Below are 25,242 nucleotides of genomic sequence, written 5' to 3' on the forward strand. Positions count from 1 at the left end.
GAAGAAAACAAAAATATCTCGTGCACCTCAGGACGAAATAAAATAGAAAATCTCATGGTTTCCAAACATTATTTACATAATAATCGCTTAAGGAATTATTTTTGCCTGCTTAGTCTAAAATGAAAGTTTCTTATGGAGCTACAAGAACATATTTCAAAAGCAAAAAATAGGAAACCATATACAAATGTATTTTGCTTACTAGTGGCTGTTTCCGAAACTTTAAACCAATACATCCACTGGCAATGCATCTTGGATCATAGGCTACTTTTACAACTAATATAACTGAAATCCAGGACCAGAAATCAAAAGATCCATTTTTTTCATCACATAGCCCAGTAAGCCAGTATTCTCCATCTTAACAGGGCAGGTATGGGGTGAAATCATCAGAATGCTTTAGCTGTGGTGTCACAGCGTATTTCATATTCTCTACCTTAACGCCATAGTATTTTCCAATCTAAACTAAGCAACCAAACCAGCCTTACACCTAAGTATAACAAGCTCTGTAGTGACTTGCTCTTTCATGACTACAAAAATAGTTACTTCCCATATATTGCCAACAGTCACAAATCTAACATGTATAAAACATCCCCCAGAAAATGTAAAGAAGATAAAATATTTTGCCCAGTGTAAGCCCACCCAAAAACACGACACGAAAATTATGGCAGTAACATATTGCATTGTGATTTCTAAAGTAGTCAGTAAAGAGTGATTATTGGTTAAAGATTACCTTAAGTTTAAAAGAAAAAGGTTTTTAATAGTTTGATCTGTATGCTGTTTGTGGAATTGGAACAAGCGAAGGTAACCCTACTACTGCTACACAGATTTAACAGACCTACAACACTTTTAACAGGTCGAACACATGCCCCTCTTTCTTCTTTCGAGGTTGTTAGTCTATATGAAGTTCACAATGTAAAAATTATTCACATGGAACATAGATATCTAATTTTGTACTTAAAGTACATGGTTTTATACAAAAAGGGTAATCATTTAGTTACACAATTACGCATGTCCTTTTTACTCAGATAATTTAAGCACTGCTTCTCACTCAATGCACGTCGACCACTTTACGCTCTGATACGATAAACACGTGCATTAGGGACACAGTTCATTTACCCCCCACCCCCTCCGCGGGATTTACGGCTGTAAGGTCCAGGTCAGAATGTTTTTAGACCGATATTTATAGTTGCTATATACTGTATCTACATGCTATATAAGATAAACTATAATGTTAATATTAAAGTTAGATGTCAGTACTAATTGTACTGGCAAATATCATCTACTATCTGTCGTTAACTAGCCAGCAAACGTCTATAGCAGTTTTAACACATGGAAAGCCAAAGTGGTCAAAATTCTAAACGCGCTTTATTTATAAAAAAAGCGGCGTTGTGGACGTTTTTACGCCGCAGAAACGTGGTTGTATGTCAGTTGAAAACGCTGCTCTAAGTGTTCCAAAATGGCGTTTTTTACGCCGCTTTGGAATCCCCACAACGCCGTTTAAAGTGCTGCGTTATAGTAAGATAACGAGCTCCTCCTACTGGTTTTGACACTCAATAGACTTGAACTTTCTTCACCCAAATGCTCACGAACAAGGTCAGCTCTTAATTGGCTGATAAACCAGTGCTCAATGTGTTTATTTGTGGGATTCACATGTGTTAATCCACTCAACAATTTATTTGTTCATACACTTATTAGCTAGCTAGAGGTTTAGTATGCCTAGCAGTAGTGACCATGGTTAGGTAATTCAAACATCGTACTTTAAATGGGCAAGTACTTTAAGTAGGCAATTGGCTAACTAGTTAGTTAACTAGTAACATTTCCTACAGCTGGAAGATGTTGAGGAGTAACTTCATTTTGCCTCGTAGATGGATACAGAATGACAGCACTCTACAATCCAGGACCCGATGTAATTCAATCAAAATTAGCAAGGTAAGTGCTATTTTAAACGAGTTAATCGCCGAGTCCAGAAACAGCTAGCTAACTGATAATTGGCTGCAAAACAAAGCTTACCCAAAGGTGAGCTCACCCATAGTTGGCCAGTCATGAATTGTTTCTAGCGCTAGACTGAAAGCAATTTTTGTTATCTTGCATGAACAAATACATGTTTGTGTTGAACTTAATGGCTAGCTAGCTATCAGAGGTGCGGTTTGATATCATTATAGCAATTGCTGACTTCAGACTTTTGTTATGGTTAAAACTGAATGAAAGGGGAAAGGGGTTATTACAACAAACTCAATAGGGATGCCAAACAGTGAATATAGATAACGGCGCTGTTGGTCTTGGAGTATCTCTGTTTTGCACAGACCTGGTCCTGGGACAGTCACATAATCAGCAAATCCAGACTGGACAACTACCTATTTTTATCTATTATTACATGGCCCGGCTCTACTATCTCACACCATATTAACCATTCTCTTTTTATGTTCTGTGCTCTGAGTACTACCTTAATCATACCACACACAAATGTTGATGTCAAGTTAATTCCCCTGCTTTTGTCCCATCCTTCTAATGTTTCTCTGTTTGTTTTTGTGGCTTATTGATTATTTATGTTCATACTGTGCATATCCTTATGCTGTCATATGTTCATATCATTGTGTCCATCAGTGGAGGATGGGTTCCCCTTTTGAGGAAGGGTTTCCTTTAGTTCCTCTTGATGTTTCTTCCTCACAGTCTCAGGGAGATGTTCCTCACAACTGTCGCCTTTGGCTTACTCACAGGAGGCTTGGACCTGTGTTTTCAAAAAGATGCTTTGTGACAGATGTTGTAACAGATGTTGTAAAAGGATGGATGGGGAGATTATATATATATATATATATATATATATATATAATAACCTTGATTGATTTATATTTACACAGGGGAAATCTTGCAGGTTTATATTTTTCCCCATTGTGTTTTTGGGGCTTATAGTTTTGACATTAACGTCACACATGGTTTCTAGCGCTAGTTTCAGATGATTGCAAAACTAGGATACCGTTTTAAATTGTGCAAATATGCATTCCCCTACATAGGCATATAAAGCTTAGCCATCCATTCAGGTTTAATTTCTGAGAAGTGAACAGCTGCAGAAGGAAAGAGAAAATGAGTTACTGCAGAAAGCAAGCAGCTGAATTTAAAAACATGAGATTTAAGGGGTTCACATTCTACAGAGATTAAACAGGGTTTATTTGTATTTAAAATGCCTTATGTTATGTGATAATGAAATGTTTTAACATCTGGTGTTGCTGATGAGTAATTAATAATATTTGGTATTCTCTGAATTAGATGTTAGAGACTGAACTGTAAAGTACGAGTACATTATGTAAGAATGAACCCAATAGTCACTCTAAAAGAGCTCCATAGGTGTAAATCTATAAATTAGTGGTTCATGGAAAAGTGGAAAGATGGAAGCTACTGTTGAGAAAAGGCCTATGACACCATGCTGTCATAAAGGATTCTATCAACATGTAGAAAAAAGATTCTCTGGTCTAATAAGATGAAAACTAAACTCTTGGGCAGAACAGCAGGCACTGTCAGGTGAAAAATAAGCACTGCACATTACCTGGCTAATACCATCCCTACAATGAAACATGATGGCAGCTTCATGCTATAGGGGTGCTTCTAGGTGAGAAATACAGGGAGGCTGATAATAACTGTGAAATGGAAGAATGCAGCCAAATAAGAACCATCCTTAACAAAACCTCCTCCAGAGTGCATGCAAACTCAGAGTGGGTGAACAGTTCCCCTGTCAACATAACATTGACCTGAAGCATTCAGCCAAAACAACACTAAAGTGGCTTTGGGACAAGTCTTTTAATGTTTGAATCTTTGAATGATTTGCCCGTTTTGTGATTGGTGCTTCTGAGATGCATCTCTGCCACCATTTTCTAACGTGATTGTGAAATGCCTTTCAGGTTGATGGTCTAATGTGACTGTGTAGTGCCTTTCAGATTGATGAAATCTACAGTGTACCAGATGCGGGAACGGTGGTTTGAGGGACGCTCTACAGGCAAGTCCACCACCTCCTACTCTTCCCAAACCAAAGGCACCTCCAGCAGACTGCCACCTCACTGCACTAGCTTTCTAAGTGATTGCAAACTGAAATAAAAATGGACCTTTTAAAAATACTTCCCTCTTGTGTTGTATTATCAAATTGTTAAAACATCTGGTGGCTGCTTAATCATGCCCCCAGTATGAAACAGTGGTACTTCTCAAAGTCCAATCTCAAAAACATGTAGCCATAGCAACCAAGGCAAACGCCTGCCATCTACCTACCTCTAGAACTCCCCTGGCCAGTTAAACTAAATATGTATGTGACTTTGAAAAATCTAAATTTTAAAAATGTTTAAATGTCCTCTTCCTTTCTCTACTACTTCTACTACTGATATGCTGGCAACACCCAACTAATCCTTTCCTTCCTACCTTCTAACATTTCAGTTGTATTTCAGCATGCTCAACTGACATTGCTTCATGGATGACAACCCACCACTTGAACCTCAAGCCCAGTAAGACTGAACTTCTGTACATCCCAGGAACTCCTAATCCTCACCATGACCTCACCGTTTCATCAGAGAAATCCCCGGTCATCGTTTTTCTCCAGACAGGGTGCAGTGAAGCATGTGTTACACCTTCATTCTTGTGATGGTAAGGTCAGAAATCATGTTGTTTAGGCTGTAAACAGTACCCTCAGAATGAAAATAAAAATCACACTTCTTAAGCCTCGTGTTCACTAATTTTGACTTTACCATAGTTGCTAAAAAGGTTTCCTGGAAAAGGGAGAGGAGAAATCAATGACTAAAATGTCCATATTCACCATTTAAAAAAAAAAAAAAAAAAAAAAAAAAAAAAAAGTCAACAATTGGTTCCATTTACTTTGGAGAATATTTCGTTGGCATTTAGGCAGGAGCACATTGATTATTTAAACACCTTTCATATTTCACTGGCTTGAAATGTGAACTTCAGTTTAATAACACAGACTATGACAATTCACTAACCAATATGTAATGTGTAAAATTGTCTCTCTCTGGCTTTCTCCATCTCTGTGTACATGGCTTTTTAATGAAGGTTTTTAAGTCACTATTAAAATGTTAGTTGTTACACAATTCAGATGATATGGAAAAAAAAAATCTAATAGAATTCTATTCATTTATGGTTTTTGTTCTTTACAGTATTAACAAAGCAGACAGAACAGCGGCTTAAACAGTGATTTATATATAACTGTAATGAGCTGCAAAGACGCATGGAACCGAAAAAAATTTGGGTTCATTACGAAAGTGCGGTGGTATAACCACCAGAGGGCAGTGTAGATCTAGTATGTTAGAATGTGCTGTTGATGGTGTTAGATCAAAATAAATGACCCGTTTTTTGGCCTTACATCGCTGTTGCATTTGACTTCTTAACTGAAGCTGAAAATATTTATTCAATGAATGAAATGAAAGTCAGTTTAGCAATTCAAATTCATTAATATTTCTATATTTTTTAAGTTGTCAAATAAATGTACCATATGAAGGCAGTGTCAAGTGGCATATTTTTATTCAAATACAAACAGACGTTTGACAGAACAGTTCTTTCTCTTGGTCTTATTACAGATTATAACAATGGGCTATTTATTGAATCCAGCCACTTGTCTCTATATGCATCTGCTGTAATTAAGGCATGGCCAAATCTTTTTACATTTTTTTTTAAAATAACTGCTTCCTCGAAGGTTGAGAACTATTCTAATTACATCTACTTTATAAAGACGTTCTGTATCTGGTGTGGGCGTGCTAGACTAATGCCATGTTAACAACCAATGATGGTGCTATCCTATCTTTAGAGCTCCCACCTGTGGAGACAGAGAAAGTAAGAAATACACTCCCTAGGAGAATGCCTTACAACATCTGCATCACCAATTGCACACACATTCAACAGAGAAAAAAGATCACTGATATACAGATATGAGCAGATGGAAACAATTATGGATTGCAAATGAAAACAGATTCCAATATGAATAAGTTTGATAAAATTATTGAATCTCTGATACACTACCATTTCCAAAGGTTTTTTTTCTGCTACACTATCATTTCCAAATGTAATTTTTTGAAAGTGGTCTTTTGCTATGGTATAATTAAAATGCTGTGTAATTACCTAACAGATGCTGGCTGTCTTTACTTATATTGTTGGATAATTTGTGTACTTTCCCCTCAAACGTGACCACCACCAACAACAACAAAGGTGGGGGATGGGGGTGGTGCGTAATCTTTGTTTAAACTGTGTTTTAATTATTGTCTCATAAGATATCATATAGACTATATACCTACTTTGTCAAGATTTGAACAATCCTCCCCCTTTGTAGAATGTGATATGATACTTTTTACTCCACAGATCCCAAAAATTATTATACAATTGATAGAAGGTATTTTTGTCATCTCTGATTCAAAATATAAACAAGAAAAAGAGAACACCGTCCATTTTTGAATGATTTAACATTTTTTTCCGGAAAAGTATCACCTCTGACACGTGAATATAGGTCTGGTAGTCTGGCCTGTTCCTCTTTAATGACATACAGTGTTAATATCACACAGATGTCTGCCCTCTATCACATACAGTGTAATGCTAAATTACTAGCAATGACTGCACAACAAAATGCTTAAAATGCTGAATTTGTGATATGATTGTTCTATTCTTTGACTTTTTAGCTACGACCCTTAAGTTCTTCATTTTTGTTTCCTTAGCAACACCTTTGATAACCCTTTATCCAAAAGCAATCACGTTTGTCAGGAAAAGGCAAAGCAATTTTCTCAGTCCAGACATTGTAGACAGACATCAGTGGATTGCAGTGGCTGAAGCAGAAAATATTTGTGGTAATAAAGCTATGCCCCACTCCAAACCCCTTACACCTCACTTGATTCCCTCTTTCACACTTAACCATTATTTCTCACACCTTCTACTGCCCCCTCACTGTCACTCAGTGGATTTGGACAATGAATGCAATTCTTTATGGGCAACATTTATTGCATAGGTGAAGTGAATTTCTTCTACATTAGTTAATTCATGTAAATCCATCTGCTGCATTTGGTGGTAATGGTCATTAAATAATCTTGTGCTTGTGATGCATTTTGACATTGGTTTACTCTGGAATGCACTGAGGTGTGCTCAGTGAGACAAGCACTTGTATGGCGTTCATACTCTGGTGTTCAGCTAGATTAATGTTCCCCGCTGCTGGAAACAAATGTGAACCTCCTAGCATACCAAACACTGTCGCTATTAGTGTGCAGTCCACGTGGGCCACTGCTCGCTCAAACACACTCTCTCTTCCTTGCTTTCTGCTCTCTCCTCCCTATCTCCCTCTTTTTCTCTCCTCCCTCTCTTCGTCTCTTTGCAGCTTCTTCTATCCTCTCCCCCTGTCTGTGTCTCCTCTGGCTCAGTGGTGTGTTTCTAAGAGATAAGACCCTTGCTCATTTCACACATGAGCAGACTGGGGAAGGGAGGGGGTGGTAGGGGTTGGGGGTTGGGGGTGAACAGGACTCTGATGGCAGAGGAGCAGCCTTGCCCAGTCTCCCATCCTCTCCTTGTGCTCTCCCTCTGGCTAAAGGGAATGATTTTTCCCTGCTTCAGGTGGGTGTATCCACTGAGCCCAAGTGCACTGATGGTCCACTGAGAAGATAAAAAAGAGCTTGTAAATATCCAGAGAATCTCGAATGCTACCCACAACATGTGTTGATTCGAATTTTTTCATCACTTATTGTACATAGACAAAATACTTGTTTATTGCGCATTTAATATTTTCTTCTAGATATAGTCAATTTGATATGTGATTTATGATAAGGCTGTGTAAACAGCACCCTGTGAATAGAATCTCTCTGCTTTTTGAAGGCTTGTGGGAGGTAATTGTGAAGTAAGAGCTACACTACAGACCACTGGCCCTGTTGAAATTGAATGGCACATAAAAGTGGTTAGTCATACATAGCCAAGCTAATGAAGTGTGGTTTACTTGTGTAAGAAAGACATTTTGAGTTTCTTTGTCTCTCTTACACTCCTTATACCTAACAGTGGCTGCCAAGAGCAACGGAGGAGGAACAGAACTCAATTTGTGCAGCATGTGTGCATGCATTTAAACGTTCCTTCTGAAAGAACTGCTGAGACTTTGCTTTTTGATCAGAAGATAGGAAAGCCAATAAAAGGCTTGAACTCAGTTAACACCCCAAACTCTGGGGAGATATCTACCATATGGAAATGTGAAGTCAAAGGAACCTGCTAGCATTGCTTGATGTGCAATGTGTAATGCTGATTAACCAAACATAGTTTCAATTGGAAATATTATTACACATGTAAGGAAATGTCAATGCAAAGTTATTCTTAGCTTTTTCATTCACTCTGGGGGTTAATGTATTCTACCTAATGAACTGTCACTAATCACAGCAAGAGTGGTAATCTTCTGTAAACTTACACTGTTTACAAGGAACCGGTTTGTTGAGCAGAGCTTCAGAGTCCGGAGCTGTTTTTGTTCAGGATGTAAATCTGTTCTCCTCTCTGGTCCCTAGTGTTACATTACAGAGTGTAGGTTGATACACTGGCAGCACATTATTGGACCAGGTATGAAATTGCACTGCTGCTATTCTCTCAATGGGGCAATGAATGAACCCATTGTGGATCTGTCCATGCAGCAAACATCAGTGTATCAGTTCCTGCTTCAAATACATTTAATCCAGAATAAAAGGTATTTTACACACTGGATTTTGAGATTGGATTCATTTATTCAAAGTTCTAAAATTGGATAATTCAGACGTGAACACACATGGGGTAGACTATCTGAAAAACTTATCATGATGGAACATTTCTTCAGAGGCCTCACTAGCTAAAGCCATAGCTCAAACATATGCAGTAAACATATGCATAGTAGACTGGAAATGCCACTGAAGCTGTGCAGCAGGATTCTCTAGATTTTGCCAAATTGTAGGAACTGCAGAGCTATCCCCCTTATAGCATGTCATGTACAATCATGTGTTTGTGCATATCTGTCATTATGATTCACACTCATGAAAAATACTGTAGTTATGCTGGGGTATTCCATACGCATGGACATCCTAATCATACAATTTAAACGCATGAACTGTAATGGCCAAAATGAAAAACAACTCATGTACCAAATGTAGTGGACCCTATGCAAACCACTGGATTCTAGCACTGTTTCCTCTCCTCATTGATGCTTCCACTGGCCAGATGAGCAAGGCTACATTTTTTTCATTCAAATTTTAATTGAATTTTTCCCCACGATTTCCTTGCTTAGTTAATCCTCGTGCTATCCTCAGGGTGGATGATTGGCATGTAATTACTGTATTTTGGCACTGACAAGACCCAATATGTGCTTTTCTCTCTCTCTCACCCTTACTCTCTCCCCCTTTCTCCTCTCTTCCCTTCCCTATTGTGGTTTCTTTTTCATTTCTTTGACTTCTATCTATCTCCTTCCATTTCTCAGTGTCTTCCTTCCAATCTACTTCCCTACAGTCTTAGATCGGCATTCTCTGTCTCTTGCTCTCTGTTTCTCTTGTTTTCCATCAATTAGTCTTATTCTTAATCTTCTTGTAGTGTTTAATAGCTTTCCATCCTTCCATTAGTCAAACTGTGTTACACATTGGGAAAGTCTATATGGGTGGCTCCTCTTTATATGACATAAGAGTTTTCCCCACAATAATTATTTTTTCTTGCAGACCTATCAACCTGGGCATCAGCCTGTGTTGCAGAAGAGCTATTCTTTGTGGACACATGTTAATAAAACAAGTTGTAGATAACGGTAATTACCACTCACTGGCTCTTGCTCTCCAGCCAAAGAGAGAGTAGGTCTGTCTGTAGTTAGACCTCGATGTCAAAGGGATTAATTTTGCTTTTAATTAGTGAGGACCCTCAGCAATACTGACCCTGCATACAGCACACCTTCTCTCTCCACACTCACACTATGCATCGCCACTGTATTAGCATAAGTAATTACAAATTCCTGTGTGCCTGCATGGGTTTCTAATTTAAAATAAATGTGCCGATCACTTTGATTCATTTTAGGTTGGAGCAGCCTGTCTTGTACAATTAAGATAACAGGGGTTTGTGATGGATGGTTGTGGGGGGTAATTGGACCCCTCTTCCACATCTTCACTGTTATCTCTTTTTTTGTTTCAAGAGTGTTCAGAAGACTCAAGATACAGTGTTCTGGTGCACATTCAAGTCTGAGGAGAATAAGGTTTTTTGAACTCTCTGCTTGTTCAATTCCACTGATTTAACTTCAAAATGGAAATGCGTGTGAAACACTTAAACTGACGAATATCATTTGCCATGAATGAAAAAGACACCAAAATATAAGGTTTAGCAGTTATCTAAAATAGATTTTGCCCTCTCACATCATGAAAACCTAAACTTTTACTTTACTGAATCTGCAATCTGGGAATAATTTTTTCCCCAAATAAATATTTTCTGACTATTTACACAGTGCTGCATATATTATGGTGCAGTGGTGTCAAGTGTGTTTTAATGTATTCTTTGGAGACATTTACTGTTGGCATTATTATTTATTATAAGCCAGCTTCATTTGAGATGGAAATCTTCTTGTAAAGCATGCTAACATGCTCTAATTAAAGGTTTGTCAAAACCATGGATTCCCCTGCCTACCACAAACCATACAAAGAAATGATATACTGGGTGTTCTTATTCTTGAAGAAATGCTTTAAAGGGTTCTTAGTAAGGAATTTAAGAGAGAGAGAGAGAGAGAAAGAGAGAGAGGGAGAGAGTGAGTTTATTTTAACAAATTTAAGAAAACCCAAGAGAAGATGTTCAACACCTACTAAGAGGATATTCCTGTGCCCATGGCATCCTATGCAGCTTCTTATTTTGTATGAATTAGGCTGTCAAGGCTTGGAGGAGGTGAGACCATTCTGTTCATCATTCAGAGATTATTTCCAGCTCTCTCTGAAAGCCACTGGCAGGGCTGTTTGAAAGAGATGATTATTAAACCTGCACCAAGGGGAGGAGCAGGAAGGCAGGGGAAACTCTTTTTTGAATGGCTCTTCTGACAACATAATTTGCATTCTGTAATTAACTGTCTCTCTTTTTATTTCCCCCCCCCCCCCCATTTTTCCCCCCTGCCAGTTGCACCCTGAACCCCCCTTTTTTGCAGGGGTTAGTGGCTGACAATTCCAAGCCTATGAAATAGGTCTGTGTTGCCCCGGTAACAACTCTTTATCACAGACCAGCACACTGAGGCAGGAGAAAAGCTGACGTTTAAGGGGGGAAGGGTTGTGTGTTGCTGTGTGTGTGTGTGTGTGTGTGTGGGTGGGGGGGCATAAGTGTGTATGTGAACTGCTGCTTAACTTTTTGAAGTGGAGTTGCAGACTCTTATTGGTGAGAATAATTGGGTGGGGTTCACACCATCAATATTCTGAATATTTAAAGTTCATAAGTTTTTGTAGTTCTGAATAATTCCAGTATATAAATAATTGATCTGGTTAAGGTTATTTGTTATGTCAGTGGTTAGTTCCAGTCAGCTGGTGCATACTGCTCTGGTGATTCTGATTCTACCCATAGTTCAGGTACAGTTCACCTTAGAGACGACAATAAGGCACCAAAAAAAAAAAAAAAATCCCCACCACGTCACCACTTAAACAACAACCCAAAATTTGGTCTACTAAGAATGCTTGCAACATCAAAATTGAATTTAATGATGTTTACCAAATTTATGATCTGCTGTCAAAGTCCTCTTAACCTAGTAGGTCTAACCATTTCTCCAAGATGATGGAGTCAGAGGAGACAAAGACGTCAGAGGAATCAGAGTCAGAAGAGAATGGAGGAAACTTACACATCCCATGGCAGGTGTCCCAACTCAGGGTCATGAAAAGAGGAGACAGCTTTTAGTCTTCCACAATTAACATTTTTTTTTGTTTTGATCAGTCTGGTTCAAACAACAAATGTTTGGCATATGCTTCATCTTAAATATTTGCATGAAATGCTTACTTATCCAAAGTAGTTTTGGTTAAATTATGGACACACTTAAACATCTTCATCTATCACATCTACTGCACATTTTAATATGCAGTAGATGTGATACATTTTTTTCATGAGATCATGTTCAAATCTTCTAAATAGTAATGCTGTGTGTAGCAGTCACCCATTTCATAAAAGTGTTAGTGCCACTCCAGGGAACAAGAAGAGAACATGAAGAAAGCACCCACATGTCAAAGTTAGAGCTGCACTTAAGGCACATTCTAACATTCTTAAAAAGCAAAAAGGTTCTAGGAACAAAACTTTGTTAGCAGGGCCCATTCTCTGCTGCTAGAATCAATCGATTTTAAAGTAGGCAGCAGACAGAGAAAACTGTGGCTATTGTCCTCTTTAACCTCTTCCCTTCACTGTGAATGGAGCTGGAGCCATCATGAAAGTGTTCAGAGTAATAGATATTGAACCGACAGCCCGAATTCTCAAAATGAAAGGTAATCAAAGCAGTTGGTAATTACAGTGTCTTTTCAAGTCACCCAAAACCAAGGCCATTATGTTCTTAGCACACTTATAATGAAACCAGAAGCAGACGATGGGAGTTGAGGTGGGCTGAGGGTGCTGGGGAGATGCTGTTAAGTCAAAGCACATAATTATGTGGCCATTGTGATGGAACACATACAATTTGCCTTTACTAAGAGTGTGGCATAATGAATAAAAGCATTTCAGCATTTGCTGGAAGAAAAGAAAGCTGTTTAGGCAGAAAAGGTTCTATTCTGTAAAGTGACTGTGTCCATTATAAACTAAGAAAATGCATTAAAAACAAGTGATAGACATCATAATCAAAGCAATCACAACAGTGATTGAAAGAGTTTATGCAAGACTTTAAATATGCGATCATTTTCAGTTGAAAAGGATTTTAAGTGCTCTGTCAACTGAATAGTGGTATGTTTCATTCAGCAAATTATTTAAATTCTTTTTTTCCCTGTGCTGTGTATTGGACTTTGTATTTGACTAACCATGGTTCTCTTTGTACCCATACTCAAATTTGTACCCATGTTCAAATTTGCATCAGATTATGCATATGTGCCTAAACTATTTGTTGTTGTTGTTTTTAATAGTTTGTTTCCTCTTAAACCAAATATGTGATGGTATACAGATATACAAACTAGAATTCTAAACTTGAGTTGGAAGATTGCCTTTTAGGACTAAATGTTAATTTATCCTAATAGCTCAGCTATTGTGGTGTGCTAAACACCAAATTAGCATTCTGCTCATGGCCAGACTTGTGTCTGAATGTCATCTATAATATAAATTTCTCCAATTAGAGCACAGTGTAGAGCCATCCAATGTCTAGCAGGCATCCCCTGAAAGCTCCTCTTTCACCATACTGTTGTTAGCACCTGTCACGTGAGGGCACAATAAGCAGGAAGTCTAGAGTAAACACGTTTGTGTCCCCTATACTCTACATGCATGTCTTTCTCACTGTTTACATGGCCAATGTGTGTGATAAATGCATAAGTAACTTCATTCATTCAGTTCTTTTAGTTCTCATCCAATCATTTGCATATTCAGTTAATCATAAACCAACCATTCACAGAATTCTAGAATGTTTTAAAGCTTTACCATAGGACTGCCTTATAATTTCAACTATAACCCATGCAGCCTGACAAACAAAATAATGTTACAGTAACACACAGAGTTGAATTAACTCTTAAAATGTTCCTTTCTGTCCAGCTGGTCTTTCATTTGGTGTGTGATGACTGATAGGAAAATAATGTCTTCCTAAAATAAAAGCAGAAAGTATGCCCTGTATGAATTTAAAATGGCAAAAAAACAAAACAAAACAAAAAAAAAACCTATGAAAAAGGTAATTCTTATTACAATTTGGTAATGGTTCTAAAAATAAACAAACAGGACATATATAACCATGCATACAGCTGACTAGATTTCATCAAGGACAGAGTGGGAGTCACTTGTAAGTTTAAAGCAGGGGCTTTATTGCAACAGTGACAAGAATATCCAAAGTTGATGTTGATAAACTTAGCAGGGTTGATAACATAAAAGCAAACAAATCCGAACATGAAACAACCGACGGATATAGTAAGTTTAAAGCAATTGCAATCTGTATGTTACTTTATTTATTCGTCTAGTGGTCTTAAAGGGTCCTAGATATTGAGGTTTCATTCAAATTGAGGTTTGCCCATTGCTTTACAGATGATAGCCAGAAGTAAGGCTAATGTTAACTCCTAGCTTCTCCATAAGGGCTTGCCATACCTGTGATGTAAATTGTGGACACCTGTCTGATAGGACATCCTTGTGTATGCCAAAAGTATGAAATACATGTTGAAATAAAGCCTCAGTGGTAGTAAAGCTAGGGGGAAAACCTTGTAGAGGAATAAACCTTATTGCCTTTGAGAACTAGGTCAACTAATGATAACATGGTAGTATAACTTTCTGATTTAGGTAGATCAGTGAAGCCAATAGCAATATACAACCATGGCCACTCTGGTACTGGTAATGGGACTAATATTCCTGCCAGTAGTGTGTGAGAGACCTTAGACTGAGCACAGTCTGTACAAGAGGCTACAAAGGTATGTGTGTCTCATTGTATAGCCTCCCACCAGTATCTTTTTGACAACAACTGCAGTGTCCTTGTTTCGCAAGGATGACCAGATGTGTGTGAGGAATGAGCCCAGGTAATGAGTTTCTCCCTGTAACTGGACAATATGTACAATTTTCCCTGTGGGCAATGTTGTGGGATGGAGGCATCTTATAGATCTCCTTTAAGAGACTCGTTGAAACCCCACTGCATCACCCCTACTAAGCACCTTAAAGGGAGTATAGGCAAAGGATCAGTCTCAGCTTCAGGATAGGCAGTTTCATAGATTTGTAATAATGTGTCTGCCTTGCCTTTCCTGGACGAAGGCCTGTAAGTGATACAAAAAGTGAAGCCTCTTAAAAAACAGGGACCACCAAGACTGTCAGAAGGTGAGGCATTTTGCATTCTATGGGAAACAGTTGAGGGTGATTCCCCATTTTCTGTAAAATAATTGCTCCTACTCAAATCTCAGAAGCATGCATCTCAACTGCAAACGGTTCTTCTGGGTTAGGATGCTTCAATTTAGGTGCACTAGTGAAAGCCTTCTTAAGTGCAGTGAATGTCTGATCAGCCTGGAATTTCCATGATAATGTTGGGGGTTTGCCTTTAAACAAAGTAGTAAGGGAAGCCTGCCATGGTCAATCTAATTGCACTGAATGTAATCCAAGAATGATGTTTGTGCATTCCATTTGCAACATCTCTCCCTTTTACATAAAGGTTGTATAAACCTGCTAAATGTGCTCAGAATAAGAGGTGAAATAAATGAGGATGTCAATATAGCTCACCACATACTTTCCAATCATGTCTCTTAAAACATTACTGATGAAGGCCTGAAAGACTGAAGGGGCATTGGCAAGGCCATACGACAACCTGGTATTCATAGTGCTCCGAATTGGAGATAAATGCTGTCTTCCACTCATCCCCTTCCTTGATTCTAATCAGATTATATGCACTTCTAAGGTCCAATTTAGTGAAATAACACCCCCCTCCCCCAATCAGCTCCAAGGCTGATGGGACTAGTGGTAAGGGATATGGACATTTTATTGTGATGCTCTTTAACCGTCTATAATCAATACAGGGAAGTAAACCACTGCCCCTTTTGGCTATAAAGAAAAAGCTCACCACAGCAGGTGACTTAGGAGATCTTATGTACCCCTGAACTAACACCTCTGCAACAAAGTCTTCCATGGCTTGATTCTCCTCAATGGAGAGAGGATAGGGATCAGTGCGAAGTGGTACACCCCCTTCTATCAAGTCAATCACACAATCATACAATAGTCAGACCAAGCCACAATCTCTGGGAAGTCCCATGAAATATTAGGATTATGCTTACTTAACTAAGGACAGCCTAAAATAGGATGATGTGAATGGGAGACAAACAAAGAAATTATTTCTGCAAGAGTAGTGCTACTGCATAGTTTTATAGATACAGTTATTTTATTCACCCCACCAGATCCAATGGGACTCCTGTCAAGGAAGCTGACTTTAAAACTTGGGGAGACTTCCTCCAGATGTATGTTTAGACTCCAAGTCCTCAACAATTCACCAGCAGCTCCCAATTTGATTATAACTGGAGCAACAGTAACCAGACCTTGGGGGAAGATTTCATCATGTAATATCAATGGATGAAAAAACGTTGAGGGAGATGGGTTACTCACTGCCTTGGCTTGCGAGGGAAGAACCTCTGCGTGCTTTTGGGATTCCTCCCTGTCACATCTCTAGGGACGGGTTGGGCAGGAGTGCGGTATGTGGCCCTTTCCTCTACAGTAAACACATAGGTGCAGCTGGAATCTCCTTCTCCTCTCTGATTCACTAATAAGAATACTATGCACTTGCATCTCTACCATTTCCCCCATAAGGGTGGGTAGGACATGAAAATGACCTTGTTGTTGATGCTATTCTCTTTCATTCAGTAAATGTTCCAAACATATAGGTGATGTTCTTCTAAAGACTTTAGAATCATCTCTACATGCCATTTCAGTGACTAATCATTATTAAGTCCTTAGCAATATGCAACAAGTAATGCTGCTGTTAAAGTATGGAATTTAAGAGCATATTCTGCAGCTGAATGAGCACCCTTTTTCTGGGAAAACAATAATTCTGTTTGCTCTGCCTTCACGGGGATGGTCAAACATAGTCCAGAGTTGTGAGAAGAACAAGTCAATTTCCTGTAACTTCCCTACCCTGATTCCTAATCTAACGCTGTACTGCACAGTAGTGATATGACCAAAGCTATACAGACTGAATCTGGACACAGAGGCTGATGATCAAAAAGCCTTGACAAAGCTGGATGACCATTGTACTTATCAGGTAATTCAAGATGAAACAGAATTAAACTTGGTGTCAGTTGTGGCATAGTGGGAGTTACCATTACTTTAGATGTCTTCAAACAATTATTTAAATCCAATGTAGCTGGAAGTTGAGCAACAATCCCCCTCGGTTTATCTTGATAATTCTTCTGCCATATTAGTTTCCAGTCATAGATGATACTGAAAAGGATATCCAGAGCCGATGCCGATAAACATAGCAGTGTCAAGAACAGAGAGAATCAGCAAAATCAGGGCAGGCAAAGAGATGTTTACAAGCAAGACGTGCACAGAGTAAATAATATTCAAAGTAAACATAAGGAGACATGTAATGTAAAACAAAACAAAACAACACATCACAAAGTCAATCTAACACAGTAGACTTTATATAGGGACCTAGATTATATCTTAATTAGGAACAGGTACATTAGAATTGCCCCGGAGGATTCTGGGGAACGTAGTCCACTACAGACTGGGCAGGAGTGAAGTGCATGACAACAGCACATTGGTATGCAACTTTTTACATTACAGAACTGAGTTTCTATCTAGCCATGCTCCCCTAAAACAATGTGAAATATTTAGTTAAAATAATCACAATCTGTGTTTCTTTCTGAGTGATATGGTGCACACATCTTACATAATTCAGCACTCACCTCACTTTCAAAATTCCTACCCAGACTGCAACCTCTCTGGTACTCTGTACTTCATAAGTCACTTGTTAAAAAATATGTTGTAGGTGTTGTATTGCCCATGGGCCTTTACTAGGATTGTGTGAAAATATTGTTTTACACCAATATATTCTTATGTACATCTGGTGTTGGGCTAAGAATGGTCAAATCAGCTGATATTACATCAAGAGGTCCTAAATCTAGGCAGGATTTCAAGGAGGTTGTTGCTTAGCACTGAGCATCTTAGTTTAAATACGACACTGGCATTGCTTAATCTACTGCTTGCGGCTCTCAGTCATAAATGGTACTTTCCAGCACTCGTGCAATTTTTGCAGTTTGCACCCTCTCTGGTGCCCAGCTTCCTCCCAGTATGGCAGCTTCACTTTACCAGCTCCTAGAGAAAGCCACAGTAGTGCTGTGCTGCTGTGTTGTCCTGGGTGATATTTCATCTCAAAATGAAAGACAGCTAATTGATTCCTCCATCTCCTCTTGATGGCTTCAAGTTTTAAAATGGCACAGGGGATTATTTCCATCTATAGATAACCTTTGATCCTAAATGATATCTAAAAGTTTCAGAAACATGTGATTTAAAGGCAAACATTTATATGTGATTTAAAGGCAAACATTTATACTTCTGTAATTTCTGTAATTTTCCTCAAATGTTTTAATGCATTGTACAACTGCAGATTTTTCATTTTAATTTTTGTCATAGAGCATCCACAACAGTTTATTTTTAGGCTTTTTTTTTTTTTTTGCGTGTAATATTTCTTTATGAACCTGTGCAAAATTGTGGTGATTGGAAACCATCAGGTTTTTAACAGAGTTTGTAGCAACATCAGATCAAGATACTCCTGGAATTGCAGTCCCAACTATAGAAAAAACAAATCTTACTTGCAAACCCATGTGTTGTCTCTCTGGCTGACTTGACCTGTGGATTACAATGTGGAAGTTTCAAGGCAACAGGTGTTTGATGGTTTTGCTCATGTATGGAGGCCATGATGTAGAATGCCTGTGCTGAGAAGGCAGCTAACAGTGTTCTCCAGCAGCCACAGCTGAGCTGAGCATCAGGAACACATCAAGAAAGCTTCTTGCAATGCATGGAGCACTCCAGCCAAGATCCAACATCTAAAGGCTGTGCTCCAGCTACAAGGAGGGGGAAGGGGCCTTCAAAGTGTGTGATCCACTGTCTAAGGTGAGGAACGAAATATCCATGAGTATATCCAAGCAACATCCCTCAAGGATGAGCTGATAAGGGAGTTCCTCAGACAGATGGGTGATGTGGTTACCATGGAAGCAGAGGAGGTACCATGGAAGGATATGCCCCACAATAGAATGTACTGCCACCGCAGAGGTGGCTGACATAAGACAATCCTACCAAATGGCTAGAAAAAAAGCAGGACTGAAGGACATCTCAGAATCGCCAATCATGGCAGCACAAGATCAAGCAGTAAGCAGCAGGTCAATCGAAGCAGAGATATGTTCTTTTCAAGTGAAGCATTGAAGTCCCTTTAAGTGTCTGATGATTTTCGAGTGTGCTTGCGCCCCTCCCTCACTACTGGGAGTATTTCCTTAACTGGCCTTAGAGGAAAGGCTTACCATCTAGAAATAGATTAAATAAGTAAAACAAACAGTACCTCTCTTAATCATACGCATTCCAGTGTCATATGTCAAGATGTCACATACTGAACATGCTTGACAACCAAGATTATTTTCCAAAGATATATTTAAGGGACTATAGGAACACGCTACCCATGGGATAGTTGGCAGTAAGTGAGCATAATGCACAAAATACTTATTCTGACAAGAGCCAACTGAGACCACATACTGATTGAAAACAGTGGCTTTAATGTGCAGAAGCCTCTGTCTTTCAACATGTCTACCTTTACTGAGACTTGGGCTGGATTTTGTAAGATTGAAATGTAACAATCTGCTCCAAAAACCATTTACATCTTTAGTCTTGCAATTTATTTTTTAAAATTGTATATGGATAATATAAATGCAGATTCAGGTCTTAAACTCTAGCAGATTTCAGTAGATCTGCAGAGGTTGTGGGTGTTGCTTGTGATTGAGTAAACATGTCTGAGAGGTTGTTCCAAAATAAGGCATGGGGCTGCAAACCAACTTGGCATCAAAGAGAAATACACTGAATGCCCCATGCAAAGTCTGTTTACTTAACACAGCTGTAGTTTTCATATGAAAGGAGACACCCAGCATGCTTTTTATGGAGCACATGGGCTTTATTCCAAATACTCTACCTGTTAATACTTCACATATTGCATCAGACTTACAGACAGCCTGGACCTCCCCCATGCCACATTCTCCTTAGCACTGCATTCACCTTCAAAGGTATGCTCTGAGCAGTTGGTTGATAGTAAAATAACTTGAAAGTAGCAAAAATCCAACAATAAAAAGTAATTTCCCAAATGGTGTGTTTCTCAGAAATATGTTTTCCAGCAGAGAACTTATCTGTAGGTGTCTGAGTGGAAGCAAAAGGAGGAACATATCTAATCCTATACTGAATATCTCTGCTAATCTGAAAAAGAGATGAAAATTTAAGTGATTCAGAAAATCAAAGCATAAGATGCTCTAGCGAAAATATATCCTGAAGGAAAACAACAATTTTTGTATTGTGGTTGTGTTGAGTTATTCTTCACATAGGCAAGTCCCTTGAGGTCACAATTCCAAGCAAAAGGGCAGGATCAGAATAACAGTTATAATGTGTATCAGCAAGACTCACCAATTAAATAACAAGTAAAACTCATCAGCAAAAACACTGATGTTTCAAACAATCTGAAAATGTATACACAGGTAGCTGATGGAATGACAATTAATTTAAATTCATAAGGTGTGTTAACTTTCATTGCAATGTTTACCATGAGTGAAGACAGCTGAAATAAAGAGCACTCACCCATATCACTGCTTTTCACGGGAAATGATAAAAGCCAATTATAAAACGGAGTCCACATTTTAAAATATGAGCAGAAATCTAATGATAAAAGTCCAGCAATAGCTTTGTAAATAAAAAAACATATCAGAATATCTATTGCCACGTTATTTTTGCTGCAAAGATCTGTACAATTATTTTATTTATTTTTGGTGTTGTTTTTGTTGTTGTTTTTTTTTTTGTTTGCAAATTGCTGTGAAAGTCCTTTATGAAAAACTGTACTTACAGATTTCCATAAGGCTTGTGAGGTATGTTTGCTGATAACATCAGTATAGTCTAACCTAGATAAAAACTATACTAGATAAAAACCTATACACCTTTTCTACATTTGGAAAACATGCTTTCTTTAGAAATAATGCTGGAGTTTACCAATAATATTTAATACTTCTATATATGATGTTTTAAAGTATTTTTTATTTAGCCAAATTCTTAAATAGTTATAACATATCTTTCCTATATTCTCACCGTCAAGCATTAAAATCTGTATTTCGTTGTATTTACAATAAAATGTGAAACAACTATGAGCCTTATTTTCATGTGTGCTTAAGGACTGTTGCTGCATCTTAAGATTAGCACTGTAACATACCAGTATTGTCATGGTAGTACATATATATATATATATATATATATATATATATATATATATATATATATATATATACATGGTAGTATATATATATATATATATATATATAACCTGCTTCTTTAGATAAATCTGTGGCATAGACAATAAAGTCTAATAAAGTCACTCTTGTTTTTTTAGTTTTATATTATTCTTTGATTTTTTACTTGATTTTCACAATGATTCTATTTTTATATCTCTATGTTTATAGGAGTTTCCTAATTCCTTATTTTATTTTAATTATTTTTGTTTATTTGCTCTTAAGGTGTTGTTAAAAATACACCCTGTGGCACACCTACATTCTTCATTCTCATATTACTCTGTGGACTGTGTCTTCATGACATAATTATTCTGTTTTTATATCTCTGTTTATTTTACAACATAATTATACTGACTGTTTATTTGTATATTATATACCATCTGTTTATTATATACTCTTAAGTATTTCCATTTTCAAACAATTTTTGGTGTAGTTGTAATGTGTAAAAATTCCTCTTGGAATAATAAATTGATCTATCTACCTGTCTGTCTCTTTCTGTCTTTCTAGAAATAAAGCTCAAGATTGTAAACAATACCTTCAAGATATAGTGCTCTTTGTCAATTGCATAATTGGTAAACCATTTCAGTATATCAGCACTAAGACTATTTATGTAGTCTACTCAACAAAAGGTTGTGGTTAATAGAACTGAGCACCTTTGAGATGTCAATGAACAGTGACATGCCAAGAACCTTGTTATCTTGGTCTTTGAATATATAGTTAATAACTTTAGTAATATTGCCTTTTTTTGAAAATTGATTTTAGTATAAATGAATTTAAAGTTCTGTAGTATGGCTGCAGTAATTTCTGCAATAATTGTTTTTTTTTGTTTTGTTTTTTTCCAAGAGAAATGTAGTTGCATGTAGTTCTTCTGAACAAGATGCTTTTCAAGTATGTATTGATTTTAGTGCTCCTTGGACTTCACAGAAATTTCACTAAACTGAAACTTGTACCTAAAATAGCTCTTCGGATCCTTGGCTCAATAACTGAACCTACATTTGGAGTTTAATTACGCATATTTAAAAAAAATGCATTGCCTGTTTTAATTAAATGTATTTATTATTAATGACTATACTATATATTCATTTGAGCTGGGTATATTGGAAACAAAATGTATTGACTTTCAGAATTTAATCAAATCATTCAAGTTTGCTTTTTTTGCAGTAAAATTTAAAAATTATTTCCATTTCCTTTTTAATTACTACATTACAGAATGTTCTAAGTGCTTTTGGTGAAATTGAGAATGAAAATTTTTAAAGTAGCATGTTTGTCTTACACTGCAGAGACGAAAGACAGAAATTATGACTATATATTTTCAGCATCTGAAATGAGGGCTATTTTTGCTGCCAGTAGACGAACCGTTACTGACAGTAGATGATCTGATACTTCCATCTCAGAAACAGCCCACCCACCTTAAGCCCACTGCAGTAACTGAGGCTCCACATCTACACGAAAGTGGCTACTTGGACTAAAATAGCATAGTAATTCTTAGACTGGTTACTAGCTGGGCCATCCAATGGAGGATGGATTCCCTCTTGAGTTTTGGTCCTCCTAAGGTTTTTTCCTTAATTCTGCCCAGGGAGTTTTTCCTTGCCACTGTCACCTTCAGATTGCTCATTAGGAATCTGGACTCATACATTTGTAAAGCTGCTTTGTGAAAACATGTGTTGTAAAAAGTGCTATATAAATAATTTTGACTTTGACTTTTGTCCATTTACATAGTGAGTGTTGACTAGGACAGGCTGGATTGCTGGTAAATAATGAGAGACTGGGTTACATAATCCATTTAAATTCACCAGTCACATTTTAGAAACATATGAATTTGTGGCCACTAATAACCTAGCTGAACCTATGAATCGGTACAAAAGTATACAATTGCAGATTGCAGCTCATCTGGTGATACACACAATGATAAAAATCTCCAGCCAGCAGGGGCTAGAGAATGCCTAAAATGAACTGTGCAATGCAACACAAACTCCAACTCTACACTAAAAAGTAGGTATTTCTAATAAAGGGGCTGGTGAGGGTATTCACTTCTAGTTCACATCTCTTAATAGTATAGTTTCATTATATGACTGCAAAAAAGTTCATTGATCAAGTCAGTGGCGAAAGGGGGATTATAATATTCACCAACACCCAAATTTATCTTAAATTCTAAATTAAGTCTCAGTAACAAATATTGCTCTGATTTTGATTAAATTCAAGGGGCAATTGATTGGCTCCTTTTTACCTCTGTAACACTAATCAACATTGTAACCAACCTCTGTAGCCCTAATAAAAACTTAAAACCAATCACGGTAACACTAATAAATATTGTAACCAATACTTATTCTGGTCAGATTCAGATTTATTTAACCACATGAGATTTCACTATATAACTTGGCCATATTTGAGCTTTAAAATGACTTGGTATAAATCACTGAGCTGTCAAAGACCAGGGGTTCGGATGTATATTTCCTGACATCAATAAAACAGTCCATCATAATGTACCAACTTTAATGAAGTACCAATGGTTTAGCCATTGATATTTATTTGAGGGAATTCGATACCTTAGACAAGGAATATAAGGAAACATGGATTTGTATAAAATGGACCCTTGTGGATGTCCAAATTTATACAGAAAATCATGGTGTAGAATATACAGCCTGCTGTGCTAGTAAAGTAACAAACTAGGTTTCAGTTAATGCAGAGTTGTTATGAATTTTTAGCAAAGGAGAAGGTATAATGTCACTGGACTCTGTACAACACACTAAACAAATTATGACAAAACAAATCTTCAAAAGAACACTAATCTGTCCTTCAGTTAGGCTATGTATGGAGGTATTAAGTCAGTAAGAGACTTCAAAGAGCGAATGGAAATCTAACTAACATGATTTAAAGCATCTAGGTAAACACAAAATCTGAAAATCCCAGTACAAGCTGTAATGGCAAGTTTGAAACAGTGAGATGTTTGGTCATAGATAGACAGGAAATTGTGCTCAGAACCTGAAAAATAATAAGGTGGAAGCTGGCACTCAAACAGTATTCTACAGTATAGATATGACATCACAACACAGAAGTCAAACTCTCATAGATAGCTTATTTTTCTCATGCAAGTGAAATTTAAGCAGTGTGTAATTTAGTGCTCTGAAAATTCCATTAGTGCAGGTGGCATTTGGCTTACCTGGTCCCTCTTAAAACTGGTGGCAGATTACTGATGTTGAGTAGAGGATGTCAGAAGTGACCAATAATCCAAAATGGTGGAAAAGGAAAGGGTGATGTTGGTTTACAAAACCTGAGCAGCAATAGGTTGGTTTCAATGCATAATAATGTAACTACCCTAACAAAGCAATTTTTAGTCTTTGTAAAATATTGAAACCACAAAATAAACAACCTAAGATAAAAAAAGAATTACTATTCACTTGCACATTGTTTGCCTTACTACCCTCTTGGTATACCATCACCAATAACCACAACACTAAATTAATTGTTAGAAAAGAAAGAGCTAAAACTGTTCAAGTGGTGTCCAGTACTTGACTAAATGTTTTTTTTTTTTAAAACATGAACCACTAGAGGCCAACAATGTCTGCTGAACAGTCACATATATAAGCAGCAATTATATACTATATGTTTATATTATACATGCATACTATATAATCTGAATAATTATAATAATTATTTATAAGATCTTTGACTTTCAGTGGTTTGCCTAATTATTAATAGGACTCTTTAGATTATGCTTAGTATCAGAAGCCATCTTAGAGTCAGAAAATACACAAGTGGAGGGCACCTTTTAATTTCTATGGAAATCGTGGGGGAAAAAAGCTTCCATTTTATACTTTAATTATTCATCTAATTATGTGACATAGGCTCACCTGGACTAGGAAGGAGCTTCTGGGGAAGGCGTGGCCATATGGATGCACTCATGCCACTATTCATCATTCATGAGTAGCCAAAGAACACCTCCTTCCCACTAATGGCATTATTTGTTATTCCATGCTAGGCAGATGCATTTTAATTTGCCCACCCTTTCCCTTTCCTTCCTCGCACAGTAATGAAATGCCTGTCGGCGGGGGAGACATTGCCATGAAGCATACCGATTCTCCATATGCTGAGCGAGATCTCTGGATCGCATGTTGCCGTCCCTGCACATCAC

The 25,242-nt window shown here is 37.5% G+C and overlaps 1 long non-coding RNA gene across 1 annotated transcript; it reads left to right on the forward strand.

Annotated features, from left to right (window-relative positions):
• Positions 1 to 1,069: 1,069 nt before the first annotated feature.
• Positions 1,070 to 3,985, forward strand: LOC113573053. Its single transcript, XR_003410176.2, has 3 exons — positions 1,070 to 1,153; positions 1,863 to 1,926; positions 3,917 to 3,985. It is a non-coding gene; the product is annotated as an uncharacterized LOC113573053 (long non-coding RNA).
• The last annotated feature ends 21,257 nt before the right edge of the window (positions 3,986 to 25,242 follow it).

Source organism: Electrophorus electricus, chromosome 10 (assembly GCF_013358815.1).
Source record: "Electrophorus electricus isolate fEleEle1 chromosome 10, fEleEle1.pri, whole genome shotgun sequence".
In the NCBI taxonomy this organism is placed as follows: domain Eukaryota; kingdom Metazoa; phylum Chordata; class Actinopteri; order Gymnotiformes; family Gymnotidae; genus Electrophorus; species Electrophorus electricus.